The sequence below is a fragment of the Pseudophryne corroboree genome, chromosome 5 (genome assembly GCF_028390025.1).
Source record: "Pseudophryne corroboree isolate aPseCor3 chromosome 5, aPseCor3.hap2, whole genome shotgun sequence".
NCBI classification, from domain to species: domain Eukaryota; kingdom Metazoa; phylum Chordata; class Amphibia; order Anura; family Myobatrachidae; genus Pseudophryne; species Pseudophryne corroboree.
Window position 1 is genome coordinate 482,591,954 of NC_086448.1, and position 25,176 is coordinate 482,617,129.

Below are 25,176 nucleotides of genomic sequence, written 5' to 3' on the forward strand. Positions count from 1 at the left end.
GATGATGAGGATTCTGATGGTGATGTGGTTTGTTTAAGTCAGGCACTGGGGGAGACACCTGTTGTCCTTGGGACAAAGAAGCCCATTGTGATGCCTTAGCAAATTAACAAAAAAGCCACCTCTTCGGTGTGGAATTATTTCTCCACAAATCCGGACAACAGGTGTCGAGCCATGTGTTGCCTCTTTCAATCTGTAATAAGTAGGGATAAGGCTGTTAACCACCTAGGAACATCCTCCCTTATACGTCACCAGCAGCGCATTCATCAGAAGTCAGTGTCAAGTTGTGAAACTTTGGGTAAGAGCGCAAGCAGTCCACTGACACCTAAATCCCTTCTTCCTCCTGTACCCAAGCTCAGGCAAGCCACACTACCAACTCCCTCAACGTCAACTTCCTCCTCAGTCAGGAACATCCATCGCCCTGCAGGCCATGTCACTATCAAGACTGAGGAGTCCTCTTCTAACCGGGATTCCTACGTATGATCCTTGAGTGGTACGCCTGCTGTTGTGGCCGCTGCTGTTGTTGATCGTCATCCCAGAGGGGAAGTCGGAAGAACACTTGTAATACTTCCAGTAAGCAATTGACTGTCCAACAGTCCTTTGCGAGGAAGATGAAATAAGACAGCAGTCATCCTTTTGCAAAGCGGATAACTGAGGCTTTGACAGCTATGTTGGTGTTAGAGGTGCGTCTGGTGTCCGCCATTAGTTCAGTGGGACTTGAGAATTGATGGAGATAGTGTGTCCCCAGTATCAAATCCCATCTAGGTTCCACTTCTCTAGGCAGGCGATACCAAGAATGTTCACAGACGTCAGAAAATGAGTCACCAGTGTCCTAAAAAATGCGGTTGAATCCAATGTCCACTTAACCACGGACATGTGGACAAGTGGAACAGGGCAGACTAAGGACTATATGACTGTAACAGCCCACTGAGTAGATGTATGTCCTCCCGCAGCAACAACAGCAGCGGCACCAATAGCAGCATCTCGCAAATGCCAAATCATTCCTAGGCAGGCTATGCTATGTATCAACACTTTCCATAAGAGGCACACAGCTGACAACCTCTTATGGAAACTGAGGAACATCATCGCAGAATGGCTTACCCCAATTGGACTCTCATGTGCATGCATTACATCTAGGCAAATTCCAGCATGTCCCATGTTTTGAACATACAATTAATTTGGTGGTGCAGAATTTTTTTAAAAATGACCGGGGAGTGCAGGAGATGCTGTTGGTGGCGTGAAAAATTGCGGGCCACTTTCGGCATTCTGCCACTGCGTGCTGAAGACTTGAGTGCCAGCAAACACTCCTGAACCTGCTTCGCCATCAACTGAAGCAAGAGGTGGTAAGGAGGTGGAATTCAACACTATATATGCTTCAGAGAATGGAGGAGCAGCAACAGACCATGCACGCCTATACATCCACCTACGATATAGGCAAAGGAGGGGTAATGCACCTTACTCAAGCGCAGTGGAGAATGACTTCCATCTTGTGCAAGGTTCTCCAACCCTTTGAACTTGCCACACGTGAAGTCAGTTCAGACACTGCCAGCTTGAGTCAGGTCATTACCCTCATCAGGCTTTTGCAGAAGCAGCTGAATAAATTGAAGGAGGAGCTAAGATGGAGCGATTCCGCAAAGTGTGTTGTACTTGTGGATGGAGCCCTTCATTCGCTTTGCCAGGATTAGAGGGTGGTCACTCTGTTGAAATCAGAGCACCACATTTTGCCCACTGTGCTCGATCCTAGGTTTAAAGCCTACGTTGTATCTCTCTTTCCAGCAGACACAAGTGTGCAGATGTGCAAAGACCTGTTGGTTAGTAAATTGTCAATTCAAGCGGAACATGACCCGTCAACAGCTCCTCCTTCATTTTCTCCCACCACTGGGGCTGCGAGGAAAAGGATAACATTTCCTAGCCCACCCACTAGCAGAGATGCTGGGCAGTCAGGAGCAAAAGCTGACATCTGGTCTGGACTGAAGGACCTGCCAACGATTACTGATATGTCTACTGTCACTGCATATGATTCTGTCACCATTGAAAGAACGGTGGAGGATTATATGAGTGATAGCATCCATGTAGGCATGTCAGACAGTCCGTACACATACTGGCAGGAAAAAGAGGGAATTTGGAGGCCCTTGCACAAACTGGCTTTATTTTACCTAAGTTGCCCCCCCCCCCCCTCCAGTGTGTACTCCAAAAGAGTGTTTAGTGCAGCCGGTAACCTTGTCAGTGATCTGTGAAGGAGGTTACTTCCACTAAATTTGGAGAAGATGATGTTCATCAAAAAGAATTATAAATTCTTCCGGGAAGACCTTTACCAGCAATTGCCTCCAGAAAGTACACATGGACCTGTGATGGTGGATTCCAGTGGGGACGAATTAATACTCAGTGAGGAGGATGTAGACAGTGAAAGGGGTGAGGAATTGGAGGATGATGATGAGGTCGACATCTTGCCTCTGTAGAGCCAGTTTGTGCAAGGAGAGATTGATTGCTTATTTTTTAGTGGGGGCCCAAACAAACCAGTCATTTCAGCCACAGTCGTGTGGCAGACCCTGTCTCTGAAATGATTGTTTTGTTCAAGTGTGCATGTCCTGTTTATACAACATAAGAGTGGGTGGGAGGGTCCAAGGACAATTCCATCTTGCACTTCTTTTTCTTCTTTGCATCATGTGCTGATTGGGGCTTATTTTTAAATATGTCATCCTGTGTGTAACTGCAGTGCCACTCCAAGATGGGCCAGGTGTTTGTGCCACACACTTGTGTCGCTTAGCTTGGCCATCCAGCTACCTAATTGCAACTTTTTCTTCTTTGCATCATGTGCTGTTTGGGGGACTCATTTTTGAATAGTGCCATCCTGTCTGTAACTGCAGTGCCACTCCTAGATGGGCCAGGTGTTTGTGCTGCACACTTGTGTCGCTTATATTGGCCATCCAGCTACCTAAATGCACGTCTTTTTCTTCTTTGCATCATGTGCTGTTTGGGGACTAGTTTTTGAATAGAGCCATCTTGTCTGTAACTGCAGTGCCACTCCTAGATGGGCCAGGTGTTTGTGCCGCACACTTGTGTCGCTTAGCTTAGTCATACAGCCACCTCAGTGCAACTTTTAGGCTTAAAAACAATATTGTGAGATGTGCGGTGTTCAGAATAGACTGGAAATGAGTGGAAATGAATGTTATTGAGATTAATAATACCGTAGGAGCAAAATTACCCCCAAATTCTGTGATTTTAGGTGTTTTTATGTTTGTTTGTTTTAAATCATCCAGATCCAAAACCAAAACCAAAACACGAAAGGGTGGTTTTGGCAAAACCAAGCCAAAATCAAAACACGAAAATGGAATCAGCCCCAAAACCAAAACGAAAAACATGAAAAGTGCCTGCAGCACATCTCTAATATTTTATACTGTAATCTTACTCAGGATAATACAGGTGTATTGTGACTTGGTAAATAGTGTTGTCATGCTGCTGTTTTGTGTTAGAGGCATGCCATTCTATAAATGAGGTCGCATGTTAGGTACTTGCAAGTTTTTATTGATATTCTTGTTGTATCCATCTGTTATCCTAATAAGGCCGCACAGTAAGTACCCTTGAGGGAAAAGTAACATCTCACTGAAAATCACCTCTTGGGTTAAATTCCACCTCCACCGGGGAAATTGAGGACTTTAACCAATTTCCCTCTCATTGTTCCTTCTATCTGCTTCTCTGTGTTCCTCTCTGAGCTCTAACCGACACCTGAGAGCCTGACTCAGAATTTGATCAGCAGGAGAAGGACAGCTGTGGGAGGGAAAGACCTGGAAAGGGACCCCACCAATCAGGAAACTGTGCAACATCCCATAGTGAGCACAACGTCCTGGGAATTTGGTAGGTTTTAAAAAAGGTTGCCAAGGTCAGCTCCTCATGTTGTTTGCAGACTTTTGCTAAGAAGTGAAACTCTGCCAGGGTACTTTGTTGAATGCATCAGCAGTCGTGTATGGACCTAAACAATGTTACACTTATGTGGACAAGCTACAGTATTTCTATTGAGTGGAACTTCCATTATTCTTTGTGGACCTACTATATGCAATATTACCCCTGTGTGGAAGTATAGGTATGATAGTTTTCAGCGTGGGACTGTTTGCCTTTAGCGTCTGTTTGGAATTGTTGTCGAACTATATCCTTTAATAAGACTGGCTCTATCTGGACTGCTACCTGTATATTATATCTGTGCTACAAATTACTTCTGGTTCCTGTGTATTATCTATTCCCATGAGCAGTTAAAAATAATCCATTGCTTCAGTTTTATCTGCTCTGTGCATGGGTGATTAAAAGAGCTCCATATCCTCAAAATCAGACCCTTTCTCACCATGGAGGCAACTCACTGGTCATTCTCAGACTGAACTACTGTGACCTCCTCATACAGTATCTGACCTCCCTGACTCCCACCTGTCTCCACTACATTATATCCTGAATGCTGCAGCCCAGCTTATCTTCCTTTCCATATGCACCGCATCTGCATCCCCTCTCCTCCAAGACTTACACTGGCCAATCCTCTACTATTTACATTGCTGACCTCATCACCTTTCACAGTCATGCCCTCCTACTTTATACAGTATCTTCACTGCTTGACGTAATTCTCTCCCTATTTTCTCTCTTCTACCCTGATCAAGTTATTTACCTATGCTATGTTTCCCATGCTTCTTCTCTAGATTGTGTTTTTCCTGCAGTCATTACTCACTTTCACAGATCCACTTCTCAACCTTGCAATTCCAAATGCACCCGATATCTAGAAAAGTGTTCATGAGTGACAGTGAAGGAAATTATGCTCCAATGCAGACTTCCTCCTTTTCAAATATATGCTTTCAACCTACTATGCTGCCAATTCCCTCTATAAACAGTCTTGTTTCAAAACCTTTATCTCCTGGACATTATATCTTCACACTACTGTCAACTCCTTTCTTTTCTCCGCCTCCTCACCTCCCTTCCTCCCTCACTCTCTGCTCTTGACTCTGCCACCCATTTAACATCCAAAATTGAATCCATCCATCAGGATTTCACTTGGGACTTACCCATGTCATTACATCCTCTTCTTTCCCAGCCTGCTTCTCCCCATCATCCCATCAATTTTACAAACTCTGACTTCCTTCTCTCCAAGATTTGGAGATGAAGTTATGGTAATAATATGGTATTTATCCCCTTGTACATCCTCCTCCTTGACCTTTTTTTCTCCTACGTTCTCTCTCTCCAGTTAACTGTTACCATCTTGCCCATCTCTTTAATCTTTCCCTCTCTTCAGATAATATTCCCTCTGAAGCATTTTCTTGTCTTCTCCATGCCTAAAAATTGACACTTGATTCAGACACTCTCTATAATTACTGTCCCATACTCCTCCTCCCCTTTGCCTCTAAACTCCTTGAGCAAATTGTCTATAACAGTCTTACCATCTTTATTTCTTCCCTCTCCCTACTTGACTAAGTTCAAGAATTTGAGTGTTCTTGCAGCAATCATCTACTTTTCAACACTAACCAATTGCTGCTACCATCATGCAAATGAGACTGAGTATGACATTTTCTTACTTGTGACCCTGCAATACAGATTAGTGTAACATTTGTGTGATATTTTTCACAATCAGATTGACCAACTCATAACAGCCTTAAGTACTTACAGTATATGTGCTTCAAAGTTGCCAGTGGTCTCTTGGTAACTTCCCAGCCCAATATCCTCCTGGCTTTGTGGAAGGACATCCTGATCTAGGCAAGGTGTTGATGGTGCTACACAATTTCCATATCTTAAAAATGCTTTAAAGAGCATTCAGAGGGAGAGTAATAGCCTTTGAAATCTTTTTTTGCGTAATCATCCAAAGTACTGTAATGTCTTTCCACAGTGTATCATTTAGTCCTTTTGAAAGCATTTCCAACCATGTTAAATGTTTTTGTATTGCACTACTAGTAGTGAAATGTGATATTTTTATGGGGCAATCCAAGTAATGCCTTTTTTCATGGTCAAATTTGCAAGCTATAATACAAAAAAACATAGAATCTGGGATAAGTTCCTGATCCATATGTTTTTGTGATTGTGGCTGCAAAGAAAAGGTACCTATCACATATTTTGTTTTTCTCTGCTTCGAGGCAGGTGAAACATAATCCCCAACAGTTTCATCTATTAGGGATAATTGAATTTTAAAATATTGTATTTACAAAAGTGTTAATAGGGCATTTACGTAAATAGCTTTTTGCATCTGTTTATATATGTATAAGCATTTATCTGCTTTTATGTATAGTTAATGTTTTACTAATTTGTTTGCTTTTAAGAATCAAATAAAGAACATTTCAACTTGATTTAAGTAATGCCTTTTTAAACACTATGCTATAAGATTACTTTCTGTTAGTGTTAATTTTTTTTATTAAATTTATTGTGGTATCCGTAAATAATAGGCCTGTAGTTGTGACTTATACGTGTGTGACTTGTTTGTCCTACACTATTTGTGTTTATAAGAATGTATAGGACTCTTCTCTTTATAAAAGATTGTAAAGGCTGCATGGGTAAATATATTATCTATTTCAATTCTTTCATAGGATTATGACACAGAGCCTTCAAGGGTGAATGCCCTTCTCTCAAAGCTTAGTTTGATCATCTCAGCTAATGTGACTTGATCATTTGAATTTTCATTAATGGCCTTAGAGGATTTGCTGGGCCTCATTTAGAAAGAATATACTCTATCTGGAAGTTAAGTTTTTATCTGTTGCTCACAACATGGATTTTCTAGGCACAAGATAGTTTTCTTAAACTGGATTTCCTGCTAACGCTAAATGATGCACCTTATTGGTAGATGGAAGTTTTGTAGTTACTTTCTTTTTAACATAAGAAGTCAATTTCCAGTTACAGAATTACTGGTAAAAGGTTGCTTCTGCTAGTTGGTCTAGCACCTCTGGTTGTATTTTATTCACTGTCTATCCCACTGTTAATAACAAGGTACTGTAAGTCACTTCAGACCTGTGAAATAATTTGCTTGATACTAAATAATTAAATGTAACAGGGTGTTCAGATCACTCCATATTTGCAAGTAGAAGAAGGATCATACAAACAATTTAAGATTAACCGCATAATTATGATACACAATGTGACATTATAAGCTTTAACATAATTTGATTAGATAAGCACTTTGCAGCATTAAAGCAGCTTTCCCGTGGGTGCTTGGAAACACAGGCTTAAAATTCCTATGTTTGAAGAGCAGTTATCAGGACCATCATACATACATAAACTAGTGCTGCTTGAATGAACAGAGTAGAATTTTCATTTTAAAAATGCTTTAGCTTGCTTTCTAGTTGCAGTATTTATGTATATCCCATTTTGTACTGTAGGTCCCAACCTATCATACTTAGCCACTCTCCCAGTATATCAAGTTGTCCCCTAAATTCTCCCATGTCTTATCCTCATCTATAATAAAGTGAACAGAATGTCGGAATGATTATGAGATTTGTGGTGTATTGGATCACTGTAGAACAGCAACAATCTCTGTGATGCTGCAAATTGCAAAAATGTTCAGCTTGGTGTAGGGAAGTGCTGATTCGGGGCCTGATTCAAGCTACTTAGCAAAGCAAAAAAGCACACAACTCGCAAAACCATGTTGCACTGCAGGTGGGGCAGATATAACGTGCAGAGAGGTTTAGGTTTGGGTGGGTTATATTGTTTTGGTGAAGGGTAATGAAACTCGAGGAATGATGAGGGTCCTGCCCATGAGAGCTTACAATCTAAAAGGATTGAGCAGTTGACAGGTAAACTGGGGTGAAGCATAAGAGAGAGTAGGGTAGATTTAAAAGGAAAGATGTTAGGATATCACAAAAAAAAATGTTTTTTAGGGACAGTTTGAAGACAGCAAGATTTTGGAAAGTTTAAGGGAGTGAGATCTAGAGATTGGGACTGAATAAGAGGAATTTTGGAGATGGGCATGAGTTGTTGCAGCAATCAGAAAAAGATTTGGTCAGATCTTATACGCATGCAGGTGAATTAATGGATAAATTAACTAAGCATCAATTTAGTTTTTGTTTTTAGAGATTGTCCATTGATTTTGCAAATCAGAGACTTACTAAAAGCAAAATCACTGTAAATTTGCATGAAAAACCAAACTTTAACTTGAAATAGATTACCTTATACCATGAAACTAACCATCAATTATTTTTAACATCAATAACAACACAAATCCCTGATTTACTACCAGCCATGTTAGTAAAACCATTATAAATTGCAGAATTATTGCATGAAAAAAGTAAAAAATAGACAACCCATGATTGGTGGGTTGGTCTGTGAGAAATGCTGCAATTTATCCAAGCTTCATCCTGATGCAAAAACAAGGGGACAAATTTGCCTGCAGCAATGTCCATGAACTAATATGGCTGAAGAAGGCATTTTTCTGTGCTGACCACTTGCCTAAGATATTTAAAATTCAATATCCAGACCTGTATGACTTTGTCAAGAATCATCTTGAGTCAGATACTGCACGATCATGTGCCAAATTAGAACTGCACATGCTCATGGCTGTTCAGCATTTGTTTCCTTCAAGTCTATCACCTCTAGAGTGTTGATCATGTCACAGTTGACCCTTTCCCATCATCTCACACTGATGCTGGCAGCCCGAAACACCCTCATCTACACTTGTACTGTATCTGCTTCCCCAGCCAAGAGTCACAATGGCACAAGATAAAGGTAACTTTTTAAAGTTTTGCAAGAATGTCTAATGTCTTGTGAGCTATATAATGCACACACACTGGGCTGAGACAACCTAAGAATATGGTATATATATATATATATATATATATGCAACATAAGAGTATGGGAGATATATATATATATATATATATATATATGTAGAAAAAAGACTGCGGCACTCCGGGTCTTGTAGAAAAGCAAATTGTATTCAAAATTCACAGCATGGAACACCAACGTTTCGGGGTGTCTAGCCCCTTTGTCAAGATGTGAGAGTCTCTCACATCTTGACAAAGGGGCTAGACACCCCGAAACGTTGGTGTTCCATGCTGTGAATTTTGAATACAATTTGCTTTTCTACAAGACCCGGAGTGCTGCAGTCTTTTTTCTACCTAGCCATACTGCTTACTGAGGGCACCGGGCACAGTGACACTAGGAAGAGTGCCGGGCTATTCCTGTTTCATATATATATATATATATATATATAGTCCACACGGACCGGCACTCCCACTTTCTTCTGCGTACAGGCACCGGTGCCCTCCAAGGGAAATCCACAACCAGCAAAAAAGAGGCGGCACTCGGAGGCTTTAAAGTGCAAAATGAATTGTATTCCACAAGAGAAAACTAACGTTTCGGGGTCACAATACCCCTTTGTCAAAGTGAACAAAGTGTGTGCAAAGACAGTAACGTACCTTAAATACCTTAGAATCCCGCTCAGTGTGCAGACGCCGTCCCGGCCGCGCTGGCTGTTTGTTTCGCTTCCAGTCCCGCTAAGATGACGTCATCCACATCGCGTCTAGTTGCCGTGGTAACCGTTGACGCCAGGCGGCCCGGATGCGGCGCTGCATAAGAAAAAAAGAGAGTGTAACTTACAGATAGTGCCCTGTTACCAAGATAAAGACAGAATAGAATAGATGAAAACATTACTGAAACTACAGACAGGGATGCAATAATGAAATCACTATTGTTTAGAGCGCCTACCTAGTGTTAATACAGAACGCTCCAGCGCTACCAATTATCCTTAAATCAAGGATAATGGGAACGCAAAGGGCCCGCAGGTCGATACAGATCAATAAATAAGTGATATATAAAGTGAAACTTCTGTATAGGTCCTATCAAGTATATTAAGTCGAGGATCTGACTGAGGTTTCAATAATGGGTCAGAAAACACATCCCCTATATGTAGAAACAGGGGTGAGAGAATGAAGTGGAAAAAAAGGGGAACAGGCAGGAAAAGCAGGAAGATAGGGGCCACTATTTAAAAATGTTCAGACTCAATTTTTCATTGAGACCATGGGGGCTGGTGGTTCCAAGTTCAAAAATCCATCTGGTCTCGAGCCGTAACAGTCTTCCATCCCTATCGCCACCTCTAATATGCCTAGGGACATGGTCGATAATGAGGTGTTTTAAATCTTTCATGGAGTGGCCGGCAGATGCAAAGTGTCTGGCCACCGGCTGTTCAGATGCCTTGCCCTGCAGTGCTTGTTTGATGGCTGAGCGATGGAGGGCCATCCTTTCTCGGCACGTTCTGATGGACTTCCCCACATAGTGGAGGTTACACGGACATTTAATGATGTATATGATGTGTGTGGTAGTGCCTGTAAGAACATGCTTGATGCTGTAGATTTTGTTACGGTGGGGATGTTTGAAACTTGAACCAGTGATCATATGTTCGCATGTAGTGCATTTGATGCATTTGTAGCAACCCGGTTTCTTCTCCAAAAATACTGGCTCTGGCCGTCTTTGTCGGTCTAGTTCGGCTTGAAAACCTGTGACATCAGAATGGACTATTGTATCCTTAAGATTCCTACCTCTATGATAACACATCATAGGTCTTTTTCCATTCAGCGAGGGAAGCGATTTATCGGTGGCCACTATAGGCCATAAGGCTCTAGTGGCCCTTTGCACCACTGGACTCGAGGTATTATATCTTGTGGGAAATGGAATAACAGAGTCTTGTTGTTTAAGCTTGGAAGTTAAAAGCAACTCTCTAGGGATCTTCATCACTTCCTCCTTATGCTTAAGGAGGAGTCGCCTGTCATACCCTCTTTCCATGAATTTAGATACCATATTGTCCAGTTCTTGCTCCAAAGTGCTGCTGTCACTAATAATGCGGGACACCCTAATCATTTGGGACCGTGGAAGGCCCTCTTTGAGAGGTCTTGGATGGTGACTGCTGGCTTTGAGGAGGGTGTTCTTATCTGTGGGTTTGCAGTAAAGGCTGGTGTGTAGTGCCCCATTTGTAATGGTTACTTGAACATCCAGATAATTCAACGTGCTTGTGCTTGTCTGGAATGTATATTTGATACTGGAAGCCCTAGAGTTGATGGACAACATAAGTGCATTGAATCGGTCCACTCCTCCTGTCCACAAGATGAACAAGTCATCTATAAACCGTGTGAACAGGAGGATTTGAGCGGCTATGGTCTCATCTTTGAAGAATGCTTCAAACTCCTCCTGGAACATAAAGATGTTAGCGAATGAAGGGGAGACATTGCTCCCCATCGCACACCCAGTTCTCTGTCGGTAAAATTTACCATTGAAGAGGAAGTAATTCTTTTCAAGCGTTATACGCAAAAGGGACAAAAAAAGTGAAAGATCAAGTGACTCCATCCTTTCATTTCTTAGGAAATCTTCCATGGCTGACAAACCAGCCTCATGGGGAATACTAGTATACAGGCTAACTACATCTACGACACAAATCAAAGTGCCAGCCGGAACTTGTTTAATTTCCATAAGGCGATTGATAAAACAGGTGGTGTCCTTGATGAAGTTCTTATGTTTAAGAATCAATGGCTGCAAGATGCTGTCCAAGAATATCGACACCGGTTGAAAAATTGAGTCACGCGCTGCTATTATGGGCCTACCTGGAGGTGCAAGGAGGTTCTTGTGGACTTTAGGGACAGTAAACAAGATGGGTACCAGAGGATGCTCCTGTTTCAGAGCTTTATACAACTTTGAAGTTATGGTGCCTTCCTGCTTTGCATTATCTAAAATGAACAGTAAGGCCTTATTGTTCATTTTAGATAATGCAAAACAGGTAGGCACCATAACTTCAAAGTTGTATAAAGCTCTGAAACAGGAGCATCCTCTGGTACCCATCTTGTTTACTGTCCCTAAAGTCCACAAGAACCTCCTTGCACCTCCAGGTAGGACCATAATAGCAGCGCGTGACTCAATTTTTCAACCAGTGTCGATATTCTTGGACAGCATCTTGCAGCCATTGATTCTTAAACATAAGAACTTCATCAAGGACACCACCTGTTTTATCAATCGCCTTATGGAAATTAAACAAGTTCCGGCTGGCACTTTGATTTGTGTCGTAGATGTAGTCAGCCTGTATACTAGTATTCCCCATGAGGCTGGTTTGTCAGCCATGGAAGATTTCCTAAGAAATGAAAGGATGGAGTCACTTGATCTTTCACTTTTTTTGTCCCTTTTGCGTATAACGCTTGAAAAGAATTACTTCCTCTTCAATGGTAAATTTTACCGACAGAGAACTGGGTGTGCGATGGGGAGCAATGTCTTCCCTTCATTCGCTAACATCTTTATGTTCCAGGAGGAGTTTGAAGCATTCTTCAAAGATGAGACCATAGCCGCTCAAATCCTCCTGTTCACACGGCTTATATATGACTTGTTCATCTTGTGGACAGGAGGAGTGGACCGATTCAATGCACTTATGTTGTCCATCAACTCTAGGGCTTCCAGTATCAAATATACATTCCAGACAAGCACAAGCACGTTGAATTATCTGGATGTTCAAGTAACCATTACAAATGTGGCACTACACACCAGCCTTTACTGCAAACCCACAGATAAGAACACCTTCCTCAAAGCCAGCAGTCACCATCCAAGACCTCTCAAAGAGGGCCTTCCACGGTCCCAAATGATTAGGGTGTCCCGCATTATTAGTGACCGCAGCACTTTGGAGCAAGAACTGGACAATATGGTATCTAAAGAGGGTATGACAGGCGACTCCTCCTTAAGCATAAGGAGGAAGTGATGAAGATCCCTAGAGAGTTGCTTTTAACTTCCAAGCTTAAACAACAAGACTCTGTTATTCCATTTCCCACAAGATATAATACCTCGAGTCCAGTGGTGCAAAGGGCCACTAGAGCCTTATGGCCTTTAGTGGCCACCGATAAATCGCTTCCCTCGCTGAATGGAAAAAGACCTATGATGTGTTATCATAGAGGTAGGAATCTTAAGGACACAATAGTCCATTCTGATGTCTCGGGTTTTCAAGCCGAACTAGACCGTCAAAGACGGCCAGAGACAGTATTTTTGGAGAAGAAACCGGGTAGCTACAAATACATCAAATGCACTACATGCGAACATATGATCACTGGTTCAAGTTTCAAACATCCCTACCGTGACAAAATCTACAGCATCAAGCATGTTCTTACATGCACTACCACACACATCATATACATCATTAAATGTCTGTGTAACCTCCACTATGTGGGGAAGTCCATCAGAAAGTGCCGAGAAAGGATGGCCCTCCATCGCTCAGCCATCAAACAAGCACTGCAGGGCAAGGCATCTGAACAGCCGGTGGCCAGATACTTTGCATCTGCCGGCCACTCCATGAAAGATTTAAAACACCTCATTATCGACCATGTCCCTAGGCATATTAGAGGTGGCGATAGGGATGGAAGACTGTTACGGCTCGAGACCAGATGGATTTTTGAACTTGGAACCGCCAGCCCCCATGGTCTCAATGAAAAATTGAGTCTGAATATTTTTAAATAGTGGCCCCTATCTTCCTGCTTTTCCTGCCTGTTCCCCTTTTTTTCCACTTCATTCTCTCACCCCTGTTACTACATATAGGGGATGTGTTTTCTGACCCATTATTGAAACCTCAGTCAGATCCTCGACTTAATATACTTGATAGGACCTATACAGAAGTTTCACTTTATATATCACTTATTTATTGATCTGTATCGACCTGCGGGCCCTTTGCGTTCCCATTATCCTTGATTTAAGGATAATTGGTAGCGTTTGAGCGTTCTGTATTAACACTAGGTAGGCGCTCTAAACAATAGTGATTTCATTATTGCATCCCTGTCTGTAGTTTCAGTAATGTTTGTATCTATTCTATTCTGTCTTTATCTTGGTAACAGGGCACTATCTGTAAGTTACACTCTCTTTTTTTCTTAAGCAGCGCCGCATCCGGGCCGCCTGGCGTCAACGGTTACCACGGCAACTAGACGCGATGTGGATGACGTCATCTTAGCGGGACCGGAAGCGAAGCAAACAGCCAGCGCGGCCGGGACGGCGTCTGCACACTGAGCGGGATTCTAAGGTATTTAAGGTACGTTACTGTCTTTGCACACACTTTGTTCACTTTGACAAAGGGGTATTGTGACCCCAAAACGTTAGTTTTCTCTTGTGGAATACAATTCATTTTGCACTTTAAAGCCTCCGAGTGCCGCCTCTTTTTTGCTGGTTATATATATATATATATATATATAGACACAACACATGTACCGGCTCTCCCATCAACTGTAGTGAATATAGCGTCGGGTGCCCGTGCTACATACGTAATGCACTTCTCCAAAGGCACAGCACTCCAGACGGCTTGTAAATAACAACAGACAGCAGTATACAGCATACTGCTGTCTGTTGTTATTTACAAGCCGTCTGGAGTGCTGTGCCTTTGGAGAAGTGTATATATATATATATATATATATATATACATACACACACACACACACACACACATAGGAACCATAGCTATTCTACCAATGTGCTGGCGGTGTGCTATGCAAAACAAAAAATAATGAGTTTTTAAGTTGGCTATCTTAGCCTGTGTCACAATGTCTTTATCCTCAGTCAGTTATCCCTTCATGATAGGTTTGAGGAGGGACAAATGGCAGATGTTTGGCTTTAAAATTTGTATACATTTCTTTATCATATTATTATAAATCTGAAGATATACTGTATTTGTGTAACCCCTATTATATTGGTTAACAGGTGATTCATGCTATGGCCAGGATCAAAATGTTGTTATCAAAAAGAGGAAGAGATAGAAGGCAAAGAGGGGACTTCAATGAGATCAGTTTAATACATATTAGATTGAAAAAAGCAGTAAGAGACCCAAGTGTGTATGGAGGAACTGAGTTTTCCAAAATATGAGGTGTACAGAGAGAGAAGAAAGCACCCATGGACACAGCCGTAGGAAATTCCAATGAGTTGAGCAAGAGGTAGGAGGAGGTGGTGGAGGTAGACAGAAAAGAAGCAATCAGCGAGGTATCAGATGAACAATCAAAGGGCAGATTCATGTAGACAGATGGGAGAGTTTGAAGGAGAAGTAGGTAACTGACAGTGCAAAAACCATAGATAGGCCAAGAAAAATAAGAATGGAGAAGTGACCATAAGATTTGGCAATGAGAAAGCCATAGTTATGGCAGATTCAGTATGGGACAAAATCTATATTAAATAGGGTGAAGAAGGGAGAGGGAAGAGAGGAATGTGGTGAGTCATAAACAAATTACTGTCAAGTAGCTTGAAGAAAAAATGGAGACGAGATGGAACACTAGTTATAAAGGGATAGGGCAGTTTCTTGTGCTAGGCAAGCCCTGCAATCGCAGGGGGTGATGGAGCCACTGTCTGCTGCTGTATTACATGCAAACTGGCCATCTGCATGGAATACAGCTGAGAATATCCCTGCCAAAATGGCCACTGCCTGATTGTAGTCATGTCAGAGGTCCTACTGGACCTCTAGTAACAGGGACATAATGTAGGAGCTCACAGTGCTACCTGGAAGTGCTGGGGCTGTGCTCACAGCTGCTATTTGGTGGAAAGATGCTGGCACAGACCCCTGACAATGAGTTTGGAAAATTGGGGAAGATGTGAGCACCAACCCCTGACAATTAGCTGTTTAAAAGTAAGTAGCCTTACTGTGTGTGCCATAATGTGTAAGGAGCATTATTGTATGGGGCATATTATGGTGTCAAGTGAGTCAAGGTTGCCCTTGGTGAGAGTAGTCCTTTGGATGATGCCAAAAGAAGATGAGAGTGATTGAAGATTGGAAGCAGGGGCTTCCAGGTGAATATCAAGAGGAATATTCAAGTCACGGAGTAATAGGGATAAGCAGTTGGAAGAGAAAGTGGGACAATCAGGCATCAAAGTTATCAAAGCTATGGAAGAAGGGCCAGGAGGGTGGTGGTACATGATTATCACATGAAGATGAATTAGATTGAAAATATTAATTGAGTGGACCTAAAAAGAAGCGCAACAAAATTTGCTGCGCCTTATAAGAAACAGTTAATAAATAATAAATAAGAAATGGAAAGAGAGAACTCAGGGGTTAGAATACAGAAGGTGCAACCATGCCAACCAGTTGGCAAGTCTCAAGCATAGGGTCTGAGAGAAAGTGACCTCCATAAAAAGGACAGATGGGGAAGTGGTGTTGGAGATGGAGATCCAGAATTTTTGTGTGAATAGGAGGTTAAGAAAATAGTAAATTAAGCTGTTTATGAATCCCAGTTTGTTACAAGCAGACCCGGCATTCCAAAGGATGCCTTAGAAATAGGAGGAGTGGCTAAGGTGAATGAGGTTGAAGATGTTAGGGTTACAAGAATGCAGAGGAGTTTTGGGGGTGTGGCTGTGGGAGTGAAAGGAGGGGTGTTTAGGTTGGGTAGAAAAGTGGGATGAGGGAGTAGTGAACAAATAGGGAAACGGGATATGCTTGGCTTGAACTATGGGTAACTATAGGAAAAGTTTTGGGAGAAAAGAAGCATGGAAGCATGGAAGTGAGAAGTGAGGGACAAATATAGAGGCACATATCAGAGGAAAAGAAGGGTGAGGAGAAAAGTAGGATAATGTGGTGGGAACAGAAAGTAGAGGAAAGGATGGTGGAGAGGGAGGCAAGTGGAGAGATAGGATGGCCTGGTGAGAAAGTTCAGATTAAGAAGTCTCTCCATCATTTTCATATAATCATAAATGTACAATTTCAGTTGTGCAACAAATATGAAAATAAATATTGTTTCCACAAGCTCTCTTAAAAATTTTCATCCAGTTGGAAAGCTCTTACTATAGATTTCAGTTGCATTGTTATTGGATGGAAAGAGATGTCATGTTATTCAGAGCCATACAGAATGTGTCTAATGTACCAAATTCAGTGATTGATCCAGATTAACTTTAAACCTGAGTAGATGAATCATGAATATCCGTGGACTTGGAATTTAATTTAAACTGCATAAAGAAATGAAAATAGTTTTGATAATTTAGGTCTTTAATTAAATTGTCTAGGACAGGAAATGGTTATTGTTGGTTATGTCTAACTGGAGTTCCCTTATGTGGTGTACAGTACTACTTTATATCAACTGTTATATAATGTTGATTTTTATCATGTGCTCTTTACACACTATTTGTACATACTGTAGGTGTAGTGGATTATGTCATTAAAATAATGAACCTTAATTAGTTTATTGTGTCCAAACCTTGCTTTATGACTAGGTATTTTTAGTATATTGCTCGTAGGTGCTTTACTGTTATCAACAACAAAAGTTTTAAAGAATTGTTATTAATATCTGTGTGCTATGAACATGTGCTTTGGCCTTGGCTTTCTCTTTGCAAGATGATTGAATGGCTTTGTGCTGTAGCATTGTCATTTGGAGCAATGTGAAAGGGTTTGTGTGTCAAATTTACAGTAGGTCTGTGCAAAGAGGCAAATGGTCTGATGACTGTGGATATGGTATTACTTATGTACACAGATTTTCCAGAATAGTGTTCCTGGCACAAAGCAAAAATAAGAACATGCTCAATAATTATATTAATTACATTAATAACATAACTATCATTTTCATTGCATTAGTAAAGGATTTTCAATAATAGATCCTATTCCAGTGTAAAGTACTGTACAATGACTTTAGCCTAAATATATTTGAGCTGATATTTTAAAATCTTTTAAAATCATACAATAAAATCCTGCATCTCATGTTGAATGCTATTGAATATCAAATATTTCCCAAAGGTAACAAATGTACTCATTAGATGAGCTTTGCATTTTACATTAAGATATTTTTGACATGTTGTGGCATTACACTTAAATATTTATCCAGTGCCTGCCAAAATGATGGATGTGTATCTTATATTACATTATCTTATATCAAATTATCTTTTTTCAACTATGCTTCACCATATAAAAAAACCCAATAATGTAATTTCTTTAGTATGACCGTAAAACAACATACTGCTAAAAAAAATCATGTAGAAAACAGAAAACGAGAATTAAATTTTTTATATATTTTGTTTTTATTTTTTTAGAATTTAACATTTGATGTAACCATTTCAGTATACAGTATCTGTAATGTAGATTATATAGTAATATTTATATTTCAGATACTGTACTGAAGTAAAATATTTGCAATAATATCTAAATTCTTAAGTTTAAAAAACATAATTGCTAAGATATTACAAGGTGTAATACAATGTTGTCAGGATTGTACAATTTAGGAAAAAGATCTTGTGAAACTACGAGGGTAGGAGATGAAAAAAAAACCCAGAGGAGCAGATCAGTCAAATAATATGAAATTCTGACAATATTGAGAACAAAGTCAAAAGCTTGAAAAGGAAATAAGATCGGTAACTTGACAAGCATCTTGTTTAAAATTTCTTTATTGTAGGTGCAATGAAAAAATAATAGGAGACTATAGTGCTTTTATCTTGTCCACTTCAGTGAATTATGAAAACATTATTATGGACAATCTGATAAATGTATCATCATAGAGTGCTTTAGGACTCTGCTGTAAATTAATATCCCATTACTATGGATGGAATCAATTTTAGCTCAATGAGTTTGCAACATTTAATGAACTTTGCATACAGGCAATCCATTAGCAAATAAACCAGCAGAGGGATAGCCTCTTTGTTTCAAGATGCTGGTATTACACAAGTCTTGCTGCCCTAAAAATACAGTACAGTTATTATTTTAAATTGTTATGCATGTGATTGTGCATGCTACATATCAGAGAATGTTCATTAAATCAAATGGATAAAATAAGAAGCTTGTGCCTAGGATCTTTAAAAATATTTAAACATAATTAAATTATCTTAACATGTTTATCTTAAGATGTTATTTAAAGCAGTTAATATTTATTGTTTAGTAAATACATACCTTTCTTTGGTTGCACTGTAAATGTACCAGGACTACTTACTGTAATTACTATTCAATATATTTCAGTTATCTGTTTAAAATGTAGATAACATATTTGGTTAAATGATAAAAAAAAACTTGCTGTTAATATATCAAAACATTGCAGATTTAGTTTAATTTGACATACCTGCAAATTTTAATAGATAAATAGAAAATACAGTAGATATAAATGCCTACAACATAGCAGTTCTTTAACAATTCAGACTATACAGTTATTTGATAAAATATTAGGTTTCTTTATTTCTAAATTTAGTGTAGGTTGGGCATTTGTTAAGACAAATGGCCCACATAAAGGCTTAAGTACATTAAAGGAATTGACAAAGCATAGGATGGAAGAATTTTTCAAACAAAGAAATGACTGAACAAAATGTCATGTACTGAAGCTGCAGGGTTTCTGGCTCTGGGGAAGTAGGAAAAAAAACTGTTAAGAAAAGGGAGGTACATTCAATGAACATTTTTCAATTTCAGGCAGTAGGGTCTGTTGCAGCAGATATTACATTATGAGCAAAGGAATAAATATATATATATATATATATATATATATATACACTGTGTATGTTTATATATACTGTGTTGTTAGTGCATGCTGTTTAGTAATTTCATGGGTGTTTTGAAAATTACAGATATGCTAATAGCCAAACACACATACAGAATTGAATATATACAAATCATGCAATTTGAAAACATCTTCCCAATTTTTTTATAAAGTAGGAATACAAAATGTTCAACTTAAGTCTGTGTGGTTTCTAAACCGTCCGTAAAAGACAAGTTTGTTAGACCTGGTTTTTCCCCATCTCTAACAATATGTGTTGCTTTACATCGAGCATTGCACTCTACGGTGACTTGACAACATGTTTCGGTTTCAGCACCTAGAGAGTTCTGGCCTAACTCTGAGTATCACCCAATATGCTTCGACTGATTGGTGGCTACCATGATAATAATACATTTGTACAGCCACAAGATGCACTACAAGTGTTTGTCCAGTTAAAAATAACATACAGTGTTATAACATTCCACCATTCACAATCCACCATTCAAATATGCAATAAATAAGTGTCTCTGTGTTGTCTTACCTATATATAAAATAGTACTGATATTTGGAAGTATTAACCACTGGCTATGAGTAGTAGCACTTTCATGGCTACAAAAAAAACCTCCATAGTAGATTAATACTGATTCTTCATTCAACTCAACTCTTCTGCTGTTCACTTGCTACTATGAGGTGGCCATGTAAAATAGCCATGAATAAGACAGGAAAACAGACAGCTCAAAGCCTGAGCAGGACAACGTGGCTTACTACTTGGACAGTGTATATATTGCTGTTTGTGTATGTTACAATATCTATTTATTTCCTTTCTACAAATGTATTACACATATGTATGTTCATGCCAAAATACAGAGAAGAATAAAAACATGTTTCTAAATAAACATGATGAAATCTGTAAAATAACATACAGTCTTGTAAGCCAATATGGTTTAAAATTAAAGTAATTCACATTTTCTGAAAATAGGAATTCATCATAATTCCAATGCTGGAATAATAAAAAATTATCTTATTAACTTTGATACCTTGCGGTCAACTAATGTATAATATGCTGGTATTCTTATAAGATGATCACATTGCCTAAATAACGGTGGGAGGTTCATCAATTAAATGTTTTCAAAGTAAGACTATTCAATAGTATTCTTCTAGCAGTGTCCACTACCCTTTCTGTGAAGTAATGTTTCCTCAAATTTCTCCAGTCTCAGTACATATCCTCGTGTCCTATTGCTTCTCTTCATTTGAAGAATGTTTCCCTCCTGGACTTTATTAAAAGGGTAGTGGACAAATGGAAAAGCCTCCCATCAGAGGTGGTAGAGGCTAAGACAGTAGAGCAATTTAAACATGCATGTGATAGACATAAGGATATCCTTACAAAGAAATAAGGATCAAATAAGGTTTGAGATAAAAATATGGTAAAAAAGAGCCAAGTGGCTCTTATCTGCCATAAAATTCTATGTTTCTATGTTTAGTGTAAACAAATGACACACAAAAAGATGATCCACTAAAGAGCCTATATTTAATAGCTAGTGGCCTCCTGTCACCTCATATAGCATTAGTAGGGGCTGCAGGGCCTGATGGAATAAGATGCCACTTAGCAACTTTGTGGAAGATGCTGAACACAAGCAGAAATACGAAATTCACCATCAGCTGCAGAAGACAATTAGACACCTTAACCTACCATGGGGGGCCTAACACATACACCCTGAAAATGGAGTCACTTAAACTCACAGCATTCACACTCGTGAGGAAGGGCTAGCTGAGTGGGGCTTGTCCAAGCCCTCGCTGTATGAAACAGGCATGATTAGCATTATGGGAGGGGCTTGTAAAGAGGGTTGTGATTTATATTGGCATGCTGGATGTGATGAGGGCAGAGACATAAGAAGGGGTGGGGTGTGAATGCTGCTTCCAGTGCTACAGTGAGGAGGGGAGGACACTGGGAGAAGCATTGCCTCTAGCTGCTTCCTGATCAAAGCTAAGCTCTGATCATGACAGCTGGTCCAGCAGAGGGGTGGGTGAAGGCCACAGAGGGGTCAATGGGACCAGCCAAGCAGGGACTAGTACAGTGTCCTGGCATCCCAATCCTCACCTGCATATCATGCCCATCAACTAATTATGGGGCACACACATACTGTAGTTCTCCATTTTTACATAAACAGAAAAATGATCTCCATCTTATTAAGTCTAGACTCTCTAATGTCTTTCCTAAAGAACTAGTAACAAAAGAAGGACACTACTTGCAAACACCTACAATTAAAATGGGATAGAATAGACTCTAGGGAGTAGATGGAGGAATAGGGATGAGTACAGACTGGAAAGTGAGGAAGAATAGTGGTAGGCTAGAATAAAAAAAAGTGTCTTAAGGTCATATATTAAGGTTAGGAGACTGAATGAATGAATGAATGAATGAATGAATGAATTAATTAATTAATGGATATATAATTTACTATAGCTGGGAATTAAAAAGATTGAGAGTAGTTCATTAGAAATCCTGAAAGCAAGACAGCGAAGTTTTTATTTTGATTCTGTATTTGACCGGGAGCCAATTAAGCAACTGCAAGAGAGGGGGAAGCATAGGTAGAATAAGGAGAGCAAATTGCAGTTGGCAGAAGTGTTACAAATAGATTAAAGAGGGGCAATGCTTGATTCTGGCAGGCCAGAGAGGAATAGATAATAGTAATCTAGGTGAAAGATGAGGGTGTGCTGAATAAAGGCTACAGACATGGCCAAAATGCATTGCTTCTCGCTACATGTGTCACTTCTCTGCCATGGTGATCTGACTTCGAGCATTTCCAAATTGCCACACTGGAACTAACATAAATACCCTAGTTAGTGGATACCTCTGTAATAAACTGATAACCTGTCTGCATTGTGATCCCTGGAGCTTCTGCTAGCTGCTGGTTTCATCCTTACTTGATACTGAGACAGTCAGGACCAGCACAGGACAGAACTGCTCACTGAATTCAAGTCGCTCTCTGGCGACATGAGACTTATATTGGGGTGAACCAGAGGGACTTTTTCGGACTATCCACTGTGATGGTATGTAACAGAAAGCAGCGGCACTCACAGGACTTACTTCACCATTCAGTAATGCAGATGTGGAGCATCTATTAATAGTCCCTCTCTCTCTCTCTATCTCTCTCTCTCTATATATATATATATATATATATAGTGTAAGAGACATTGATAAAGTGAAAAATGGGAGGGACTGTATGTTTGTTTCCAGACTATGTATTTTAAAACCCAAAGATGTTGCTTATGGTCACTCTGCTGAGAGCTTTTGGGCTTTGGTAAAAGCTAGATAATGGTTCCTGGGGTGTGGATGTGAGAGAGAAGAGAGGACTCCATTTATAAGGCCCATTATATTTCTTTAGGCCTTCAGCCTAAGAGTTGGCTAATTAGTGTCTGCATCTATTGGAGGCTGATGTAAGCTGTTTCAGGGCTTGGCTCAAGCACTCACTACCAGAGGAAACAGACAGATAGCCTGTTATGAGGCACTGTGATTTACTGACTGTAAGTACTGTGCTTACGCCTGTGTTTGTGGTAGAGGCATTAGGTCCTACCACCCAGATAGAGGGAATCTATTATGTTTAGTTCGTGCCCAGATAGGCTATTTTTTATCTTTATGTTTTGTTTTATGTCCTGCACAATAATGCTAGCACAGCAAGACTGGATTGGTGTGCTGTTTTCCTGGCTACTGTGTATTTGGAGGTACCCATCCTATTGAATTTCTTGCCTTAGCAAGACACTGTTTCTTTGTTTCATTGTTTGGGGTAATTTGTAGTGAGTTTGGCAATTGCCTCTTACTTCACTGCTGCAGCTTTGTCTTTACTCCTATATATCATCAGGTGCTGGGTGTATCTCTGACTAGCATATACCCCTGAATCAGGGTCTGCATCATCAGACATAAGGGCAGATGTATTAAGCCTGGAGAAGATATAAAGCAGTGATAAGTGGAAGGTGATTACATACCAGTCAATCATTAGGAGCTGATTGGCTGATGCATTATCACCTTTCACTCATCACTTCTTTATCAGTGCTTTTCCACCTCTCTAGGCTTAATAAATCTGCCCCACAGACTGTCTGGAACTCGCTGTTCTAGAGCCTTTATCCAATTTGGGTAAGCCATTGCTGCATTCCCAGATGCAGCACTCAGATCTCGCAGATGCATGTCTACTATAGACACTTCCTGCTGCATGTGTATCACAGCTCAAAAGTTGTGTAAGTGCAGATTAGCTGTTCCCATTATAAACAGCAGCTGCTGCTCCCATGGATCTATGCAGTCAAGTTTGTTTGTCACTTACAGACAGTCTCAGACTCTCTCTGTTCAAACTCTAGGGGGAATACAAAGATGGAAGACTGGGTGTTACTCCCATAGTGCTAAGAGGTTGCAGTGTTCTATCATGTTGTCGATGAATGTACATTTAAGCATATTTTATTTTGTTTAGGTTAGTTTTCTCATCATGTATTGTACAAGATTCAATACACATACAATGCTTGTTTGGTTACCATTTGATCCCCAAAAAGTTGGTTAACATTTGATTTTAATTTATAAACTCTGAATAATCTCTATTCTTTTTCTATACCCTTATCTAAATAAAACTATGATACAGACATGTCCAAATACACCTGTTGTCTCCAACTGTCACTCAGTGTCACATGACAGGCATGACTGAGCTGCTCTGAGTGGAGTAGCATAGTGAAAAAAATAGCATCATATTTGCATAGCAGAAACACCAAAACACCACTCAAAATGAGCTAAAGATGCTTCCTTGCAACTTTTCTGCAAATAAATGAGTTTTAAACATACAAAGTAGCAGATAAAGCACATTGGAGCTTGACGTAAGAAAAGCCATGGCCTCTGCATTGTAGCAATTTGTATACAGATTCAAACTCATTTGCACATAAAATAAATCAGTGTAATACATCAAAGTAGTTTTGTTGCTCCAGTTCTTTTATTTACGCTAGCAAGCTGCACACTTTGATAGAAATAGAAGCTTGGTTTGGCCAAGTCAACCTGTACCTGGTGCTTCAAGAGTGGCTGTTTGGTGAAACTAAAGACACAACGTTTGAGGGCACATCTGTAGCTTTTGCATTTGACACTGATTACCAGTCTCCTCACATACAAACACTGCAAGCCTTAGGTCTTCAGGACACAGTGCTATCCTGGTTTTTATCCTACTTACCAAAATGCTCTTTCAATATTTGTTTCTCTGAATCCACCTTATCTTCAATTCCTATATCAGTTGGAGTACCTCAAGGCTCAGTCCTGGGTCCCTTTCTTTTCACTATACCATTCCTCTTCAGAAACTTATCAGTTCTATGGATCTCAGTATCTTCTGTTTACGATAATACTCAAACTACAATCTAATTTGAATGCAGCTGTGAGGCTGATCTTCCTTGCTAAATTTTCACTGTTTGCTGCTCTGTTCTGTCAGTACCTTCATTGGTTACCTGTAGTCCATGAATTCAATATAAAATACCTTTACTTACAGATAAAGTTATTAACCAAACTACGCCAATATACTGTACATCTCTTCACTTATATTAAAATATAATCAAACTCGATATCTCTTCTCTGCACAAGATCTGTGTCTTTCATCCACACTCATTACAAGGCTATTTTTGGCCTGCAACCATTATGTTGAATGCCCTCCAATGCAATATAAGACTTTCCTTTACTCTCCAAACCTTCAAGTGTTTTACTTCAAGCAAGCTTGTCATATTCCAAAACCACCAACTTAACCTCCATATGTTGTTCTACTCAATAACATCCCCTCTATATTGTCAAAACATAACTTTA